Source organism: Bombina bombina, chromosome 1 (assembly GCF_027579735.1).
Source record: "Bombina bombina isolate aBomBom1 chromosome 1, aBomBom1.pri, whole genome shotgun sequence".
Classification (NCBI taxonomy): domain Eukaryota; kingdom Metazoa; phylum Chordata; class Amphibia; order Anura; family Bombinatoridae; genus Bombina; species Bombina bombina.
The window spans coordinates 721,650,154-721,669,656 of NC_069499.1; the positions used below are offsets into that span (position 1 = coordinate 721,650,154).

The 19,503-nt window shown below is 36.4% G+C and overlaps 1 protein-coding gene across 1 annotated transcript in view; it reads left to right on the forward strand.

Moving 5' to 3' along the window:
* Window positions 1-282: 282 nt before the first annotated feature.
* VGLL1 (vestigial like family member 1) overlaps window positions 283-19,503 on the forward strand; it is a 31,593-nt gene continuing 12,372 nt past the window's right edge. The window contains exon 1 of the mRNA XM_053691698.1: window positions 283-475. The gene's annotated coding sequence lies outside the window, so the exon portion shown is untranslated. The remainder of the gene's footprint in view (window positions 476-19,503) is intronic.

The following is a 19,503-nucleotide window of genomic DNA, read 5'->3' on the forward strand; positions in this document are numbered from 1 at the left end:
GGTCACAGGTCTTTATATAAGTGACCTTTGAGGAGACTGGACACACTTGATAAAGATATACTGTACAGTTACCTAACTGATCCCTGTGCTTTGTTGTGTTTGCAACAGAAGATTTAATAAAACAAACATTGCTGTTGCATTGTTCATTACAGAAGCCTAATGGGCCCTATGTTCCTTGTTCCTGGTTTTCTAGTTTGGGTGCATTTTATGCATTCCTTGTCAATGGGATGGAAACGCCTTTAACACCAATGTTAGGGTGGAAGATCAGAGAAAGAGCCGTCAGGTCAAATAGTTCTGTTTGCTTCTCTAAGAGGCGACAGTCAGAAAACACTGCTCATCCTCTACCAACTGAAGCTATTTTACACTCAGGAGTCGTTCTTACTTGCAAGCGTTTACTGGAGTGGCATGCTTTATAGGATCAGATTCAGTATGGTTTTTATATGGGAACAAGCCTCATCTCTGCATGTGTGATAAGGTAACTTTGTTTTGTTGATAGCATAAGATTTATACATTCATGCAGAGATTAATCCTGGAGCTGGAGGAAATGTGGTGGATGCATGGAATAACCTCTAAGCAGAGATAGTAAAGAATATTAATACTACAAGGGATTTCAAATGTACTCTAGTCAGGAATGAAGATTTGAGATTTTAAAACACAGTTTAATTGTCTTATGTTTATATATATATACAGTATATATATATATATATATATATATATATATATATATATATATATATATATATATATAGAAGAAAAGCAAAGCAAAATACTAACTTTTATTTTAAGGAAAAAGAAGAAATTCCAACCTTTTAAAAATAAAATTCTCCTTTATTTTCTTATTACATCTGGGTACATGGAAAAAAAAAGACAATGTTCCAAGTTGGCTGTTGGCCCTTAGTCATGTCTTAGGGCCATGTATGTAGGCTAGAAACTCACCTTTTTCTTTTTGTGGTCATATTGGAAGTGGCAAATCCTAGATGCTGTGCCTGAGCATACTGCGGACGCTGACTTTTTCATTTATAGTGCATTCAACTTATTTTTTAATTTTTAATTCAAGGTCTATATTATATCATTTCAAAAGACTTAAATTATATTAAAATAAGAGTAGTAAGTGTGTAAGTTAAGATACATTTTTACATGAGTAAGTTTCTAAGAAAAGTAAAAAAAGGTGTTTATTTTTCAACCTGTACAATTTTTTTTGTGTGCTATAGGGACATTATATGCAAATATTTTCTATATACATATGAAAGAGCAGCATTTACACATTGAAAAAAGTTTGCCTGAAAGAATTGATAAGTAAAAATGGTGTTTTTTTTTTTTTGTACTTTCTACTAATCCTAATTAGTGGTGTAGAGCTACATGCCACTGTAAGTGTGACAAAAACATTGATTCATTCAGAACAAGGACTTTAAAAAAAAAAAAAAAAACAACAAACAAAAAATCCTGAAGACATTTTGAAATGTAATTTTTCAAATTTGACTACCAAATACAAGATAGGAATGATGCGTTCTATTGTTTATCACAAAGGGGCATATTTATCAAGTTCCGTACAGAGCCTGATGCCCCGTGTTTCAGGCGAGCCTTCAGGCGATCCGGAAACAGAAGTTATGAAGTTGCGGTCTAAAGACTGCTGCTCCATAACCTGTCCGCCTGCTCTGAGGCTGCAGACAGACATCGCCGGAAATCAACCCGATTGACACCCCCTGCTAGTGGCCGACTGGCCGCGAATCTGCAGAGGGCGCTATTGCACCAGCAGTTCACAAGAACTGCTGGTGCAATGATAAATGCTGAGAGCGTATGCTGTCTGCATTTATCGATGTGCAGAGGACATGATCCGCAATACCGAATACAATCGGGTTGCTTGACACCCCCTGCTAGTGGCCAATTAGCCGCGAATCTGTAGGGGGAGGCATTGCACGAGCAGGTAACAAGAACTGCTGGTGCAATGATAAATGCAGAGAGCGTATGCTGTCGGCATTTATCGATGTGCAGCGGACATGATCCTCTATATTGGATCATGTCCGCTCGCACAATCATAAATATGCCCCAAAGTCTACATAGAACAGTTTTTTTTTAGCAATGGTGTCCTTTGGGGGATTATATTTGGCCTTATACTTACACAAAAATACTATGTATGAGCCAGATGGTTAGTACTTTAAAAGGATGTAAAACACAATTTTTTTTTTTATTATTTGAATAGAGCATGCATTTTCAAACAGCTTTCCAATTGACTTCTATTATCAATTTTACTTCATTCTCTTGGTATCCTTTGTTGAAGGAAGAACATGCCACACTGGGAGCAACACATCGGTAAGCCAATGAGGTATGCATATGCAGCCATCAATCAGCAGCTAGCTCCCAGCTCCTAAACCTACCTGAGAAGGCTTTTTAACAAAGAATACCACGATAACTAAGCAAATTAGATAATAGAAGTAAATTGGAAAGTTGTTTAAGAGCATATGCTCTATCTGAATCATGAAGGAAAAAAAATGTTTTTTCATATTCCTTTAAGCCTATAAAGCCATATTCATATTCAGGTCTAGATTATGATAACTAGCACTGTTTAGTTTTTTTTAAAAGTCCCTGTATGTTCGCTAAATGTAAAAGGCCTTCTATTCTTAAATTTGGAGCAGAAAGAAGTGAGGGTTAGTCAAGGGGATTTTACTGGCAGTCAAAGGTAAAACAATATATTTTTTATATAAATGGCAGCCCAGGGGGAAATAATTGCTCAATTGCGAAAATATACATGGTTGGTTTAAGAGTGGGGATAACAGAGCTTTTGGGGGAGGCATTGTGTGATCCTACCTACCATTGTGCCAAGTCACCAACAGATGGTCAAATATTTTTTGATGAGAAAACCTGGCAACCCCAGCCAATATATACTGTATATATATATATATATATATATATATATATATATATATGTATGTGTGTGTGTGTGTGTATACATATATATGTGTGTGTATGTATGTATATATATATATATAGATATATATAGTATATATGTGTGTATGTATGTATGTCTGGTACGGGGTCTGATGAGTGTATATGGGCAGCTGCAGGGCCAGAGGTCTGACGAGTGTATAAGGCCAACTGCAGGGTCAGGGGTCTGATGAGTTTATATGGGCAGCTGCAGGATTGGGGTCTGATGAGTGTATATGGCCAACTACAGAGCTGCAGGGCCAGGGGTCTGATGAGTATATACTGTATGGGCAACTGCAGAGCTGCAGGACCAGGGTCTGATGATAGTATATGGTCAACTGCAGAGCTGCAGGACCGGGGTCTGATGAGTGTATATGGGTAGCTGCAGGACTGGAGTCTTATGAGTGTATATGGCCAACTGCAGAGCTGCAGGGCCAGGGGTCTGATGAGTGTATATGGGTAACTACAGAGCTGCAGGACCAGGGTTTGATAAGTGTATATGGGAATCTGCAGAGCTGCAGGACCAGGGTCTGATGATAGTATATTGTCAACTGCAGAGCTTCAGGACCGGGGAATGATGAGTGTATATGGCCAACTGCAGAGCTGCAGGGTCAGGGGTCTGATGAGTGTATAAGGCCAACTGCAGAGCTGCAGAGCTAGGGGTCTGATGAGTGTATATGGGCAACTGCAGAGCTACAGGACAAGGGACTGATGAGTGCATATGGACAACTGCAAAGCTACAGGACAAGGGTCTGATGAGTGTATATGGGCAGCTGCAGGACTGGGGTCTGGTGAGTGTATATGGCCAACTGCAGAGCTACAGGACCAGGGTCTGATAATTGTATATGGTCAACTGCAGAGTTGCAGGTCCAGGGTCTGATAATTGTATATGGGCAACTGTAGAGCTGCAGGACCAGGGTCTGATGAGAGTATATGGTCAACTGCAGAGCTACAGGACTGGGGTCTGATAAGTGTATATGGGTAGCTGCAGTACTGGGGTCTGATGAGAGTATATGGTCAACTGCAGAGCTGCAGGACTGGGGTCTGATAAGTAAATATGGGCAACTGCAGACCTGCAGTATCATAGATGGCGCATCAGCAATATTCAGCATTCAATGGTTAATAGTTGTTGAGTCTGTCACCTTATTCTTTAAATTATCATGTATAGCCAACATCACCCATAACAGATCATTTACATTAACTGTGTCTAAATGTTAAATTTTTGCCTATTGGTAGAGCTTTAAGTGCTGACCAGAAAATCAATAGTTTGTTGTGTGGTGTGATATTTCCTCAAACTCAAGATAAATGTCTTAATATGTTTTGCACAAGTAAACTCTCTACTGCAGTTTTAGTCTCCAGTAGGAATCTGGTGTTTGTATGAGTAAGGCACATACTGGCACCTGCATAATATATCACTCACGCTACACGCACAAGTAAATGTCAGTGACAAACCTTACAAGACAGTAGTCTACAACTCAAGTCTGAGCACTAATGATTTGCTCTGTCATAGACCATAACCCTTTTACAGACCATGAAATATTGCAGCCCCCCCATTATCTGTTATGTCTATAGCCTATATTCTACAACAGGGCATCCACATGATATTAATACACCATCCATATTACTCCTTTTTTCAGAAAATGATTATCCTATCTCCTATGCAAAATCTGCCATTTTTCTATGAAAATGTATACAGTATATTTTAGAAGAAAAGATTCCTGAAAAGCCTAGTGTAGACATTTTTTTTTTGCACATAGGGATGCACAACTAGCCTATAATGAAATGTGTAGTCTGTTGTAAATAGTTATCTGCTAGAATGCTAGAAAGGTTTTTGTTAAAGGGACATTGTATTATAAAAATAAAGGCTACGTAAAATATGTTTTTAATTTAAATTGAAACAAACAGTCAGTATACAACAAATACTGTTGTAGCAATGGTCACTAGTTGATAAAGGCAACTCCCACAGATCATGGGGTCGATCCGATAAAAATCGTCGCCCGCAAAAGCCGGCGACGCCAATAATTGCGCGGATTTGGTATCCTATATACGGCGTAAGCTAGAAGTTACGCGCGTATATTTCTGCCGTCGCCCGCAGTTTTTTGGGCCATAGGCAGGTATACCAAACCCGCGCAGTTTGGTATCCAATATGCAGCGTAAGGACTTACGTGGCGAAAATGGAGAAAACTTACTCCATTTTCACCTCGCCACAAAAAGCAGCCGTAAGAAGCCTTACGCTGACTATTGGAGCCCCGTAACTCCCTAAACTAACTAGAAAATAAACCTAACACCTAACGCATGCGCAATGTCTATCTCGCTGTCAACCGCGATCTGCTAAAATAAACCTAACACCTAACGCATGCGCAATGTCTATCTCCCTGTCAACCGCGATCCCCCCCCCCCCCCCCCGAAATCCCTAATAAAGTTATTACCCCCTAAACCGCCGCTCCCGGACCCCGCCGCCATCTACATAAACTAACCCCCTACTGTGAGCCTCTAAAACCGCCGCCATCTACCTTATCTATCCCCTAATCTGACCCCTTACACCGCCGCCACCTATATAAAAATTATTAACCCCTAATCTAATCCCCCTATACCGCCGCCAGCTATATTAATATTATTAACCCCTAATGTAAGCCCCTTACACCGCCGCCATCTCTATTAAAATGATTAACCCCTAATTTAATCTACCTACCCCGCCGCCAGCTATATTATCTATATTAACCCTAAGTATATTATAGTTAATATAGTTATTACATTATATATATTAACTATATTAACCCTAATTATATTAGGGTTAATATAGTTACTATAGTATTTATATTAACTATATTAACTCTATCTAACACTAACACCCCTAACTATATTTATATTAAATTAATCTAATTAATTTATAAACTAAAATATTCCTATTTAAATCTAAATACTTACCTATAAAATAAACCCTAAGATAGCTACAATATAATTAATAATTACATTGTAGCTATGTTAGGGTTAATATTTATTTTACAGGTAAATTGTTAATTATTTTAACTAGGTATAATAGATATTAAATAGTTATTAACTATTTAATATCTACCTAGTTAAAATAATTACCCAATTACCTGTAAAATAAATCCTAACCTAAGTTATAAATACACCTACACTATCAATAAATTAAATAAAGTACAAACATCTATCTAAAAATACAATTAAATTAACTAAACTAAATTACAAAAAAAAACAAACACTAAATTACAAAAAATAAAAAAAAGATTACAAGATTTTTAAGCTAATTACACCTATTCTAAGCCCCCTAATAAAATAATAAACCCCCAAAATAAAAAAAATTCCCTGCCCTATTCTAAATTAAACATATTTCAAAGCTCTTTACCTTACCAGCCCTTAAAAGGGCCTTTTGTGGGGCATGCCCCAAAGAATTCAGCTCTTTTGCATTCAACAAATACAATCCCCCCCCCCATTACAACCCACCACCCACATACCCCTATTCTCAACCCACCCAAACCCCCCTTAAAAAAGCCTAACACTACCCCCCTGAAGATCTCCCTACCTTGTCTTCACCACACCGGGCCGAACTCCTGATCCGATCCGGGCGATGTCGTCCTCCAAGCGGCAAAGAAGAATTCTTCCTCCGGCGATGTCATCCTCCAAGCGGCAAAGAAGAATTCTTCCTCCGGCGACGTCTTCCTCCAAGCGGCAGCAAAGTCTTCATTCTTCCGGCGGCATCTTCAATCTTCTTTCTTCGCTCCGCCGCCGCGGAGCATCCATCCCGGCCGACTGCTAAACTTGGAATGAGGTACCTTTAAATGACGTCATCCAAGATGGCGTCCGCCGAATTCCGATTGGCTGATAGGATTCTATCAGCCAATCGGAATTAAGTTAAAAAAATCTGATTGGCTGATTGAATCAGCCAATCAGATTCAAGTTCAATCCGATTGGCTGATCCAATCAGCCAATCAGATTGAGCTCGCATTCTATTGGCTGTTCCGATCAGCCAATAGAATGCGAGCTCAATCTGATTGGCTGATTGGATCAGCCAATCGGATTGAACTTGAATCTGATTGGCTGATTCAATCAGCCAATCAGATTTTTTTAACTTAATTCCGATTGGCTGATAGAATCCTATCAGCCAATCGGAATTCGGCGGACGCCATCTTGGATGACGTCATTTAAAGGTACCTCATTCCAAGTTTAGCAGTCGGCCGGGATGGATGCTCCGCGGCGGCGGAGCGAAGAAAGAAGATTGAAGATGCCGCCGGAAGAATGAAGACTTTGCTGCCGCTTGGAGGAAGACGTCGCCGGAGGAAGAATTCTTCTTTGCCGCTTGGAGGAAGACGTCGCCGGAGGAAGAATTCTTCTTTGCCGCTTGGAGGACGACATCGCCCGGATCGGATCAGGAGTTCGGCCCGGTGTGGTGAAGACAAGGTAGGGAGATCTTCAGGGGGGTAGTGTTAGGCTTTTTTAAGGGGGGTTTGGGTGGGTTTAGAATAGGGGTATGTGGGTGGTGGGTTGTAATGGGGGGGGGGATTGTATTTGTTGAATGCAAAAGAGCTGAATTCTTTGGGGCATGCCCCACAAAAGGCCCTTTTAAGGGCTGGTAAGGTAAAGAGCTTTGAAATATGTTTAATTTAGAACAGGGCAGGGAATTTTTTTTATTTTGGGGGTTTATTATTTTATTAGGGGGCTTAGAATAGGTGTAATTAGCTTAAAAATCTTGTAATCTTTTTTTTATTTTTTGTAATTTAGTGTTTTTTTTTTTTTTGTAATTTAGTTTAGTTAATTTAATTGTATTTTTAGATAGATGTTTGTACTTTATTTAATTTATTGATAGTGTAGGTGTATTTATAACTTAGGTTAGGATTTATTTTACAGGTAATTGGGTAATTATTTTAACTAGGTAGATATTAAATAGTTAATAACTATTTAATATCTATTATACCTAGTTAAAATAATTAACAATTTACCTGTAAAATAAATATTAACCCTAACATAGCTACAATGTAATTATTAATTATATTGTAGCTATCTTAGGGTTTATTTTATAGGTAAGTATTTAGATTTAAATAGGAATATTTTAGTTTATAAATTAATTAGATTAATTTAATATAAATTTAGTTAGGGTTAGATAGAGTTAATATAGTTAATATAAATACTATAGTAACTATATTAACCCTAATATAATTAGGGTTAATATAGTTAATATATATAATGTAATACCTATATTAACTATAATATACTTAGGGTTAATATAGATAATATAGCTGGCAGCGGGGTAGGTAGATTAAATTAGGGGTTAATCATTTTAATAGAGATGGCGGCGGTGTAAGGGGCTTACATTAGGGGTTAATAATTTTAATATAGATGGCGGCGGTGTTAGGGGCTCACTTTAGGGGGTTATAGATATAATATAGCTGGCGGCGGGGTACGGGAGCGGCGGTTTAGGGGTTAATAACTTTATTAGGTTGCGGCGGGGTAAAGGAGCAGCGGTTTAGGGGTTAATAGCTTTTTTATTGTTAGGCTAGTGAGGGGGGATAGCGGATAGAGGGTTAGACAGTGCGGGCTATGTTAGGGAGGCGTGTTAGACAGTGCGGGCTATGTTAGGGAGGCGTGTTAGACAGTGCGGGTGTTTTAGACTTTAGTCAGGTTTTATAGGCGCCGGCAGATTCTAACGTGGCGCAAGTCACTGGCGACGCCAGAAATTTGTACTTACGCAGATTTCTGGACATCGCTGGTTTGTGAGACTTACGGCACGTTAGCATCTGACGGCGACCTATATGGGATGGCTCGAGTTGCGAGCTGAAACTGCGGGCGACGCCGGTTCCCTCGCTTGCGCCGCAAACTGCGATCGATATCGGATCCCGCCCCATTTGTCTCCTCAAAGCTAATAAGAAAATGCTTGTTTACAGCAAATGGGGAATCCAATTTAAAAAAAACGAAATGTACAATGTTAATTTAATAACATGGCCATTTTAAACTAATGACATTAAAGGGGAATAGTATGCTGTAGTACTGACCTTTGCATTATATGTGTAATAAAAAAAATAAAAGTTGCATTCACCATTTTGACTCTAATATTGGTACAAGATGGGTGCAAATCCTGTAGCATTTGCAGCCTCTGATTGGTGTGAACTTAATATGCAGTTGCTTGGTCGTCAATCAAGCTCATGAATGAACCGAATTTACAAAAATATCACACCGGATGGGTGGGACGTGTAAAAGGTGCTGATTGCAGAATTGAAAGAAAAAAAAAGTCTAAAGTGCAAGTTATTTCACTTCTATGTCTGTATAAGCATTGTTGCAGTTTTTTTCATGTCTCCCTTGCAGGTCAGAATTATAGCTAGAAATAAATTGGCAGCTAAATATGTAAAAGGTGGCAACATAAAACAGTTTACTAAACAAACCATCTATATTTTCCACACTGTATAGGGACAGTAAACAACTTGTAATTACAACTTTTTTTTTCTCCAGGCTTCAAGTAGATTCAAATATTAGCAGACACAAAAAGTCACAAGAGCTCAAACCAGGGAATGAACAATAATGTAATAGCATGTTCTATAGCTAGTTACAACCCCAGGAGAAGGCTCTTTTGCCTGAATGTGCCTCTCACAAACAGGATCTTTTCTGCAGTGTATATAAGTCTGGTCTAGCCCCAAAACAATAGTCAATCCCTCTCTAAACAAGACACATGGAAAACCCCAGACATACGTTTCAGCCTAGTTTGAGCTTCATCTGTGAGGTGTAGCCATATCCCTGTAGGTACATTGGGTAACAGGTCCACATCAGAATTCCTGCCATCACTGTTATGCCCTAAGGCATAATCTGCATACATAAAAACAGAGAAGCGCACAAACCAGGGTACAAACAATAGCTTCTATGGCTAGTTACCACCCCAGCAGCCTGTCCAGAATGTGCCTTTCACAAAAATAACATATCAGCAGAGTCTTAACATTACAAGAACAAATTAACATCTTGTTTGCTGCTGTTGTTTTTTCAGTGGTTAAACTTCACCCAGCACTTTTCGTATTAAAAGGAGCCAATCTGGACTTCATTCTGGAGATGACAGGGCTTGCTGCCCTTGTCTTTGTTTTAATAAAATCTCCATTCTGTGGCTGCAGAAGAAATTATAAGCTAACAAACTACAAATTAGGGAGATATATGAGGCTACTCAAGGTTAGGTCTGTGAAGTCTACCATGTTTAGTTTTCATTTTCAGAAAATCCACCATTTTCAGCATTAAATTATAGTAAAATGGGGCCAGATAAATAATAAAAGTATAGTTGTTTTATAACACAATCTAAAAATGTTTACTGTCCCTTTAAGTTTAGATCATAAAGCGTTTTCAGTACAACCTGTATTATCTTTATATTGCTTTACTGATACTTCAGATTTCTGAAATATCCATTGATTCCCAATCTGTTTGCATTTATTAAATAAAGTACACTAATAATATTAATATTATTATTATTGATTATATTGATTATTTTTAATATGTACAGCTACTTCTATGGCTTCAGTGTTACTTTAAATCAAGTGTGTCAGCTGTTGTTAAGGGGATACAATGTATTGTTTTGCAGTTGTTTTCTGTTAAATCCAATTAGGGGAAATGTATGTAGCAGGGTTAGCCTTGAGACAGCAGGGTGCATTTCAACTTTACATTACATTAAAGCAGTCAAAATAAAGAATAAAAGTATAATGCAAAGTTGTTTCATTGAACACAACTAAAGATGTTATATAACATTCTCATGGTGTGTACTGTCCCTTTAAACACATAGATAAAATCAGCTTCAGAGCAGCAATGCGCTACTAAGAGCTAGCTGTACACATCTGGTAAGACAATGACAAGTGGCATATGTGTATAGCCACCAATCACAAGCTAACTCCCAGTAGTGCACTGCTGCTCCTGAAACTTCCTAGGTGTTCTTTTCAACAAGTGATGTAAATAAAATAGAGTACATTTGATAATTAAGTACATGTAACAAGTAAAGTCTCTTAAAGTTACATGCTCTATCTGAATCATTTAAGGGATATGAAACCCAAAATTATTCTTTCATTATTCAGATAGAACATACAATGTTAAACAACTTAGCAATTTACTTCTATTATTACATTTTCTTCATTTGTTTGTTATCTTTTGTTGAAAAGCAGGAAGGTAAGATCAGGAGTGTGCACATGTCTTCAGTATTATATTGCAGCAGTTTTGCAACAATGTTATACATTGGTAAGACTCTCGCACTAGAATGCAGTGCTATTTCTAGTCTCTCCAACAAAGAATATCATGAGAAGGAAGCAGATTTGATAATAGGAGCCAATTGGAAACTTTTTTTAAATTGTATTCTCTAGCTGAATTATGGGGGGAAAAAAATTGGGTTTCATCTACCTTTAAAGTTTAATTTTGACATACCATGTCCCTTTAATAATATCCATTTTTCTAGTCAGTATATTGAGAGTACTGAACTAAGTGTAGATATAAATACTGCAATGCAGTAATCAAATAAACTGTCACTTGGTGAATGTCTCAGTGTGTTTTGCAGCACTCTTTCCTATTTGTAACATTTTAGTTGTGAGTCAGAGCCTGAAATACAAAACCTCACCGGTATGGAGAGAAATCACACAAAATCTTTGGGATTTGTTTTACTTTGTATTGTAATATAGAAGTCTCTGTGTTACATAAAGGACACTACATAGCAACTTAAACATTTCTGCATTTACTTTTAGAAAGGATAACACTGGAATACCGCTAAACTATTCTTACGGAAAGTCTCCTCTGATTTTACTCAGTAATTTTATATTGATATATATATATTTTTTTTAAACTTTTTCCTCCAAACACAATTCTTGCCAATAGTTACAGATAAAGTTAGGATAAGTTTTCCATAATTAGCAGGACCTATTTTAAAGTGTTGTTAAAGGGATATAAAACCCCAAAATGTTCTCTTGTGATTCAGACAAAGCATGCAATTTTTGAAAAGTTCCCACTTTACTTCAATTATGAAATTTGCTCTTCTCATGGTATTCTTTGTTAAAGAGATACCTATAACATTCTTGCAAAACTGCTGCTATATAGTGCTCCAGACACGTGCATACAGCTAAACTTTTGTCTCTGCTTTTCATCAAACAATACCATGGGAACAAAGACAATTTGACAATAGAAGTAAATTAGTTGTTTAAAATTGCATGCTCTATTTCAATCAAGAACAAAAAATGTGGGGTTTCATGTCTCTTTAAGAAAGTACACTATGAATCTCAGTTGAAAAACAATATTTGAGTATAGCCTGAAAATGTAAAGGGACATTAAACACTAAATAAATGCTGAATATAATGATGCATTAAAAGAAAAGATGTCTCAGAATGACATGTAGATGTATTTTTTTAAAGTTTTATTAGCTGTTTAAATATTATCAAAATAAGTGTAAAGTTTTAGTGTCAATAAAACAATGGTAACTTAGGTTACCATCTCTGCTGTGGCCAATTAGGTACAGTTATAAATTGGTCACTAGCGTGTGCAGCCAATGGCTGTGTGGAATATAATGAACTGAACTTTCACTTCTATCAGGAACTGAAAAGCTCTCAATTAAAGAATGGAATTGCAGGAAAACGGGACAAAATATATAATGAAACTATATTGCAGAGTTTTTTTCATACATGCAATTTATCATTTTATATTACCATCTCAAAGTGTTAAATATCACGTGCAAGCTGGTTGTTGAAATAATACCTGTAAAGCAATAATATAAAAAATAATAGGTCTATTTTTCTAATCCCCTAAACACATTGAGGCCTCTCTTGCACCTCGGTACCAGCATTAGATGGCACAGGAAGATTATTTAGTAACTGCATAATTATATGATATCTAATAGCTGAATTTACATTTAAAGAGAAACTCAACTAAATAGAATTATCTCTTTTAGAAGAAATAGAATATATATAATATAAGGAGGAGAGTAATATCCGCATAAAACTATCTTAGATATAAGGCCTACAAACCTTTGCAAGACCCCAGTCATGCAGTAGGTTAATAGAATAAGGGAGACCACCAATGAACCTCCAAACTAGTAAAAAAACAAATTATTAAAGAAGAAAATATATGGGAATGCAACTGTAATACATCAATGGACTTAACCCTTGTAGGGCAAGATATTATAAATATTTGGAGGGGAGTACCGTTGAAATATAAATATCTTACGCCTAGATTACGAGTTTTGTCGGTAAAGACCTGCGGGGCTAACAAGCCTTTTTTCCCAGCGCACCCTTAAGACAACGCTGGTTGTCTGCGTTAGCCTCAGAAAAGGGAGCGTGGAGCCAAATCTAGCTCCACTTCAACTCTCAATACCAGCGTTGCCTACGGTAGCGGTAAGCTGGAAAAACGTGCTTGTGCACGATATCCCCATAGGAAACAATGGGGCTGAGCTGGCTGAAAAAAAGTCTAACACCTGCAAAAAAGCAGCGTTCAGCTCCTAACGCAGCCCCATTTTTTCCTATGGGGAAATAAAAGTTATGTCTACACCTAACACCCTAACATGACCCCCGAGTCTAAACACCCCTAATATTACACTTATTAACCTCTAATCTGTGGCCCCCGACATTGCTGACACCTACATTATATTATAAACCCCTAATCTGCTGCTCCGGACACCGCCGCAACCTACATTATACTTATGAACCCCTAATCTGCTGTCCACAACATCGCCAACACCTATATTATATTTATTAACCCCTAATCTGTCCCCCCCAACGTCGCCACAACCTAACTACACTTATTAACCCCTAATCTGCCGATCCCAACCTCGCCGCTACTATAATAAAGTTATTAACCCCTAAACCTAAGTCGAACCCTAACCCTAACACCCCCCTAAATTAAATATAATTTAAATAAAATAAAATAAATTTTATATAATTAAATAAATTATTCCTATTTAAAAATAAATACTTACCTATAAAATAAACCCTAATATAGCTACAATATAATTTAATAATTACATTGTAGCTATTTTAGGATTTATATTTATTTTACAGGCAACTTTGTATTTATTTTAACTAGGTACAATAGCTATTAAATAATTAATAACTATTTAATAGCTACCTAGTTAAAATAATTACAAAATTACCTGTAAAATAAATCCTAACCTAAGTTACAAATACACCTAACACTACACTATCAATAAATTAATTAAATAAATTACCTACAATGATCTAAACTAACTAAACTACAAATGATCTAAAATGATCTAAACCTAGTTAAAATAAATACAAAGTTGCCTGTAAAATAAACATAAATCCTAAAATAGCTACAATGTAATTATTAAATTATATTGTAGCTATATTAGGGTTTATTTTATAGGTAAGTATTTATTTTTAAATAGGAATAATTTATTTAATTATATAAAATTTATTTTGTTTTATTTAAATTATATTTAATTTAGGGGGGTGTTAGGGTTAGGGTTAGACTTAGGTTTAGGGGTTAATAACTTTATTATAGTAGCGGCGAGGTTGGGGTTGGCAGATTAGGGGTTAATAAGTGTAGTTAGGTTGCGGCGACATTGGGGGGGCAGATTAGGGGTTAATAAATATAATGTAGGTTGCGGCGAGGTTGGGGGCAGCAGATTAGGGGTTCATAGCTATAATGTAGGTGGCGGCGGTGTCCGGTCGGCAGATTAGGGGTTAAAATTTTTTATTATCGTGTTTGCGATGTGGGGGGGGCCTCGGTTTAGGGGTTCATAGGTAGTTTATGGGTGTTAGTGTACTTTTAGCACTGTAGTTAAGAGCTTTATGTTCCGGTGTTAGCCCATAAAGCTCTTAATGACTGACTTTTATATGCAGCCGAAGTCTTGGAGGTAGAGGCTCTACCGCTCACTTCTTCCAAGACTCGTAATACCAGCGTTAGCCAAATCCCATAGAAAAGATAGGCTGCGCAATTGACGTAAGTGGATTTGCGGTAGCCTCGGGTCGCGGAAGAAAAGTGAGCGGTACACCTATACCTGCAAAACTTGTAATACCAGCGTTAGGTAAAAAGCAGCGTTAGGACCCCCTAACGCTGCTTTGTAAGGCTAACGCAGAACTCGTAATCTCGCCGTTGGTATCTTGGGGGTAGAAGCCTCTAAAATCTTGTGGAAGACCTTATTGTAATCTAGGTGGGTCATCATTCAAAATGAGCTAAACAAATATAAAAAGTAATTAACTGTTTCTCTACAGGGTAATCAACAATATCATCCACCTCTACTTCTGGGTGACAGCTAAAGTAACCAGTGATTGCCTACTCCGTTCCAATACAGGTTGCTAATTCAAATCTAGCTATATTGTTGCTACTCACAGACTGCTATATGCTTCAGGCAATAAAAACCAATAGGCGCTGAGCGAGGATTAACCATAATATAGCCCAATACATCTTAATAACTATTACAACCCTTGTTTAAAAGTACATGAAACTTAAAATGTTTATTTCATAATTCAGAAAGAGCATTCAATTTTAAACAACTTCCTAATTTACTGCTATTTTCAATTTTCTTCATTGTCTTTTGTTGAAAAGCAGGGACATATGCCTAGGAGCCGACCCATTTCTGGAGCACTTTATGGCAGCAGTTTTGCAAGAATGTTATCCATTTGTAAGAGCACTAGATGACAGCATTATTTCCTGCATGTAGTGCTCCAGATGCCTACCTAGGTATCTCTTCAACACAGAATAGCATGGGAATGAAGCAAATTTGATAATACATGATAATGGCATGCTCTGTCTGAATCACAAAATAAATATTTTGGGTTTCCTATACCTTTAACATTACATATTCACTAAAATAGTGTGAAGCATTACACGGGTAAGAGTAGACGGTCAGGTCACAAATATGAACATTTTAAAAAGGAACTAAATCAAGTAACAAAGGATTCCAGGAGAACAAAACAAATGAGATAATATAAGTAAAATAGAAAGTTGTTATGTTTTATATGAAACATGAAAATATTGGGTTTCATGTTCCTTTAAGTTTAAGACTGACTCACTACAATCTAAAAGTACAGGGTTTGTCTTAAAATTAACTCTTTGACTATGGATTAAAAATGCAGGAATGTTTTTTTTTTAACAATTCACTTTACATTGTAAAGTCTGTTAAAAAAAGGAAAAACTAACAAGCAACCAATCAGATTTCATCTTCAAGGGCTCCCTAGGTAAGTCAGCCCAACTCACTAGTTTTAAAAGTCAGGTAAAGTAATCTTAAATTATTCTATTTTTTCAAAATAAGTCAACCTAAAAGGACAGTTTACCCCAATTTTATCTCCCCTTTAATTTGTTCCCAATGATTTATTTTACCTGCTGGATTGTATTAAATTGTTTAGAAGTAGCTTGTTTACACTTATTTCGACAATTGAAATAGCTGATTTAACCTGTGGTACCCCCACCTATACTGAAAGTTTCTATTTTCTAAAATCATGTTATTGACAGACAATGTAAACACAGCCATCAGAAGAAATGATAATTTTCCATTGTTCTCTCTAAGTATTAAACTTGGGTTTATAGACAAATTTAAGATAAGGAAGCAAGTGATAACATAATGAGATCTCATTTTACCTGCAAGTGCAACCCATTGTTATAGGCTGTGGTTTAAAGCACAAAACCAGCAATTTCATATACACAAATAAAGACAAATGTATCATACATTCTATACTCTGCAGCTGGGATAACAAGTAATTGGAAATACATTAAGGGAAAAACTATTTTACAGAGTTCAAGCAGCCAAATTTAAGCGATATGTATACAATCAGCATTTACATGATAAACCCATAATATAGCCTTGCAAACCAACATTGTTAAAATATTTCAAAAGACTTAAAGGGATACTGAACCCAATTTTTTTCTTTTGTGATTTAGATAGAGCATGCACTTTCAAGCAACTTTCTACTTTACTTCTATCATCAATTTTTCTTTGTTCTCTTGGTATCTTTATTTGAAAATCAGGAATGTAAGCTAACAAGCAGGCCTATCTTTGGTTCATCACCTGGGTAGAGCTTGCTGATTGGCGTCTAAATGTAGCCACCAATCAGCAAGCCCTACCCAGGGTGCTGAACTAAAAATGTGCCGCTCCTAAGCTTACATTCCTGCTTTTTAAAAAAAAGATACCAAGAGAACGAAGAAAATTTGATAATAGGAGTAAATTATAAAGTTCCTTAATATTGCATGAAAGAAAAATAAATATGGATTCAGTATCACTTTAACAAAGTACAGAAAATGACACATTTAATTGCACTGGTTTACAAAAAGGTAGCCGAAAAATATAACATTGTAAAAAATGAAAGTGGTAGGCTAAGCTTGGTAAAAAATTCTAACAGGCTCAAACAAGCATATAGTTTTAGTAAACATAGTTAAAGGTACAGTGAAGTTAAAATTAAACTTTGATGATTCAGATAAAGAATGCTAGTTTAAACAAGTTCCCAGTTTACTTAAATTATCAAATTGACTTGGTTTCATGGTATCCTTTATTGAATAGTAGTCTAAGGAAAGCACTATTAGTGAGCCAATGACAAGAGGTATATATGTGCAGCCACCTACTACAGTAGAATCTAAATTAACCGGCACCCATGGGGATCGGTATATTCCGGATAAGTGTATTTCCGGTTGCTTGAGAGTCACTATTAAAAATATGTCTAACTAGTTCTATAATGGATCACATGGGCAGGAGCCGGTTAGAGGCGCACACTAGACAGGATATACGTATCGTATGAGGCTTCAACAGGATGCTTAATCAATAATAAATTCCCAGAATGGCTCAATCAGCTGATAAGTGTGTCTATCGCTCTATTTAATTCAGCTACCGCAGCTCCTGCTGTTTAAAGAGATCCGGACTGTTTCTTTAGCACATTTATGTTCCCATTTTTGCTCTAACATTTTATGCTCTAACATTTTTTTTTTTCCGGTTGCTTGAGTTCCGGATAATTGAGATTCTACTGTACCAGCTAGTTCCCAGCAGCGCATTGCTGCTTCTGACCCTACCTGGTTATTATTTTAGTGTGTGTGTCTGAAACCTAAACGTTTAATTTAGACTTTCCAATGTGACCTTCAAAAAACAGACGTGGTTATTGCTTAAAACAACCGCTATGTTTTTTTCTAGTATTATTATTTTATTTATTTTTTAAAAACATGAACCGGTTTGGCTTTGCTGAACCCAAACAATGTGTGTCACCACAAAACTGCAACGAGATATTGTTCTGCTGACAACACACATCCTCTCAGAAACTATTCTTCTCAACCTTTCCCCTTTCACTTAAGATTTTTTTTCCTTTAACCTATAGCGTCTGTTAACTATTTAGAGGCAGTGTCAATTAAAATTAAATTATTTATATGCCTTTAAGTATCCAGCCAACCTCCAAAATATAACACAAACACAACTCTTGGTACGAAAAATATAGCCATTAAATATTTTTAATAAACCAAAAGAGGTCAAAGAGCACTCTTGTATAAAATGTATTTTCATTGATTTTTCATTGGCTTTTTGGGTAGTAAAAACACTTTTTGCATATATTTGGTAAAATTGTTTGGATTTGCAATCATTATAATTTAGGTGTTGTTTCGAAGTAGCTCAATATGGTACTTTGTGTAACTCATGTATCCAAAATGGTTACATAGATTTTGGATAATATTTGGTAGGAAAGTAGATGATTTCTGCATAATTCTGCATAAGGAAGTAAAATCAAACAGCATTGCTGTAAATATTTGTCATCAAAGTGCAGGCTTTCAAACCTTTTTCTTATAGGAAAGATTCATGTATATTATTGAGAATAGATACAATTATTTTTTATTTTTTTAAATAAAATGTTTTAAAAATATTTTTCCAGAGTACTAGGTCATGTATGTTATGAGGGCCAAGACAAACGTATTAGCTGACTATATAGTCCATATATATGGTCCCTACAAACTTACATTGTTAACATTATAGTCTGTCTAAACTATTTTTTTTTCTAAGAAATATGTTTTATTTATTTAATTTATTAGATCTAACTTTGGAGTGAAACACATTTCAACTGTGTCTTTTGTAGATTAAGGGCCTGATAATCTAAAGCTCAGGTGAGGTGATCTAAGAAGTCTTGTCAGTATAGGGAGGTTCCTCAAATAATTTTAAAAACAAAAATGTTAACTTCAGAGATTTTTATCTCACTATGAGGCGTTCTGCATATAAAAAGAGAGACTCCTAAATCACAACAAGAAGTCTAACAAATAATACCCCAAATTTTGTGTGATTTCTCTCCATAATGGTGAGCTTTTGATCATCGGGCCCTAAGAGTCTAACTGCTATGATATTGAATTGCATGCCAGGCTGACTCAGAATGCTTCATGTTACGTTCTCAATTCAGGTTTTCAGTACTTAAAAATGGTATCAGAGCTAATACTACATTTTCCCTAAACCCAGAGTAGATTATTGGTTTGAATACCTATAACCTGCTGGTCACAACAAAGGGATTTCACTTTTTTTTTTAATCATGTTTTAAAAGTCACAAAGTTCTTGGCAAGATCCCCATTTAAACAGTCCTTTCTGCAATAAGCAGAAGCTAAGCTGGCTGCCCCATATGAAAAACAGGATCTGCTTCTCTGGCACTGTGTCTGATG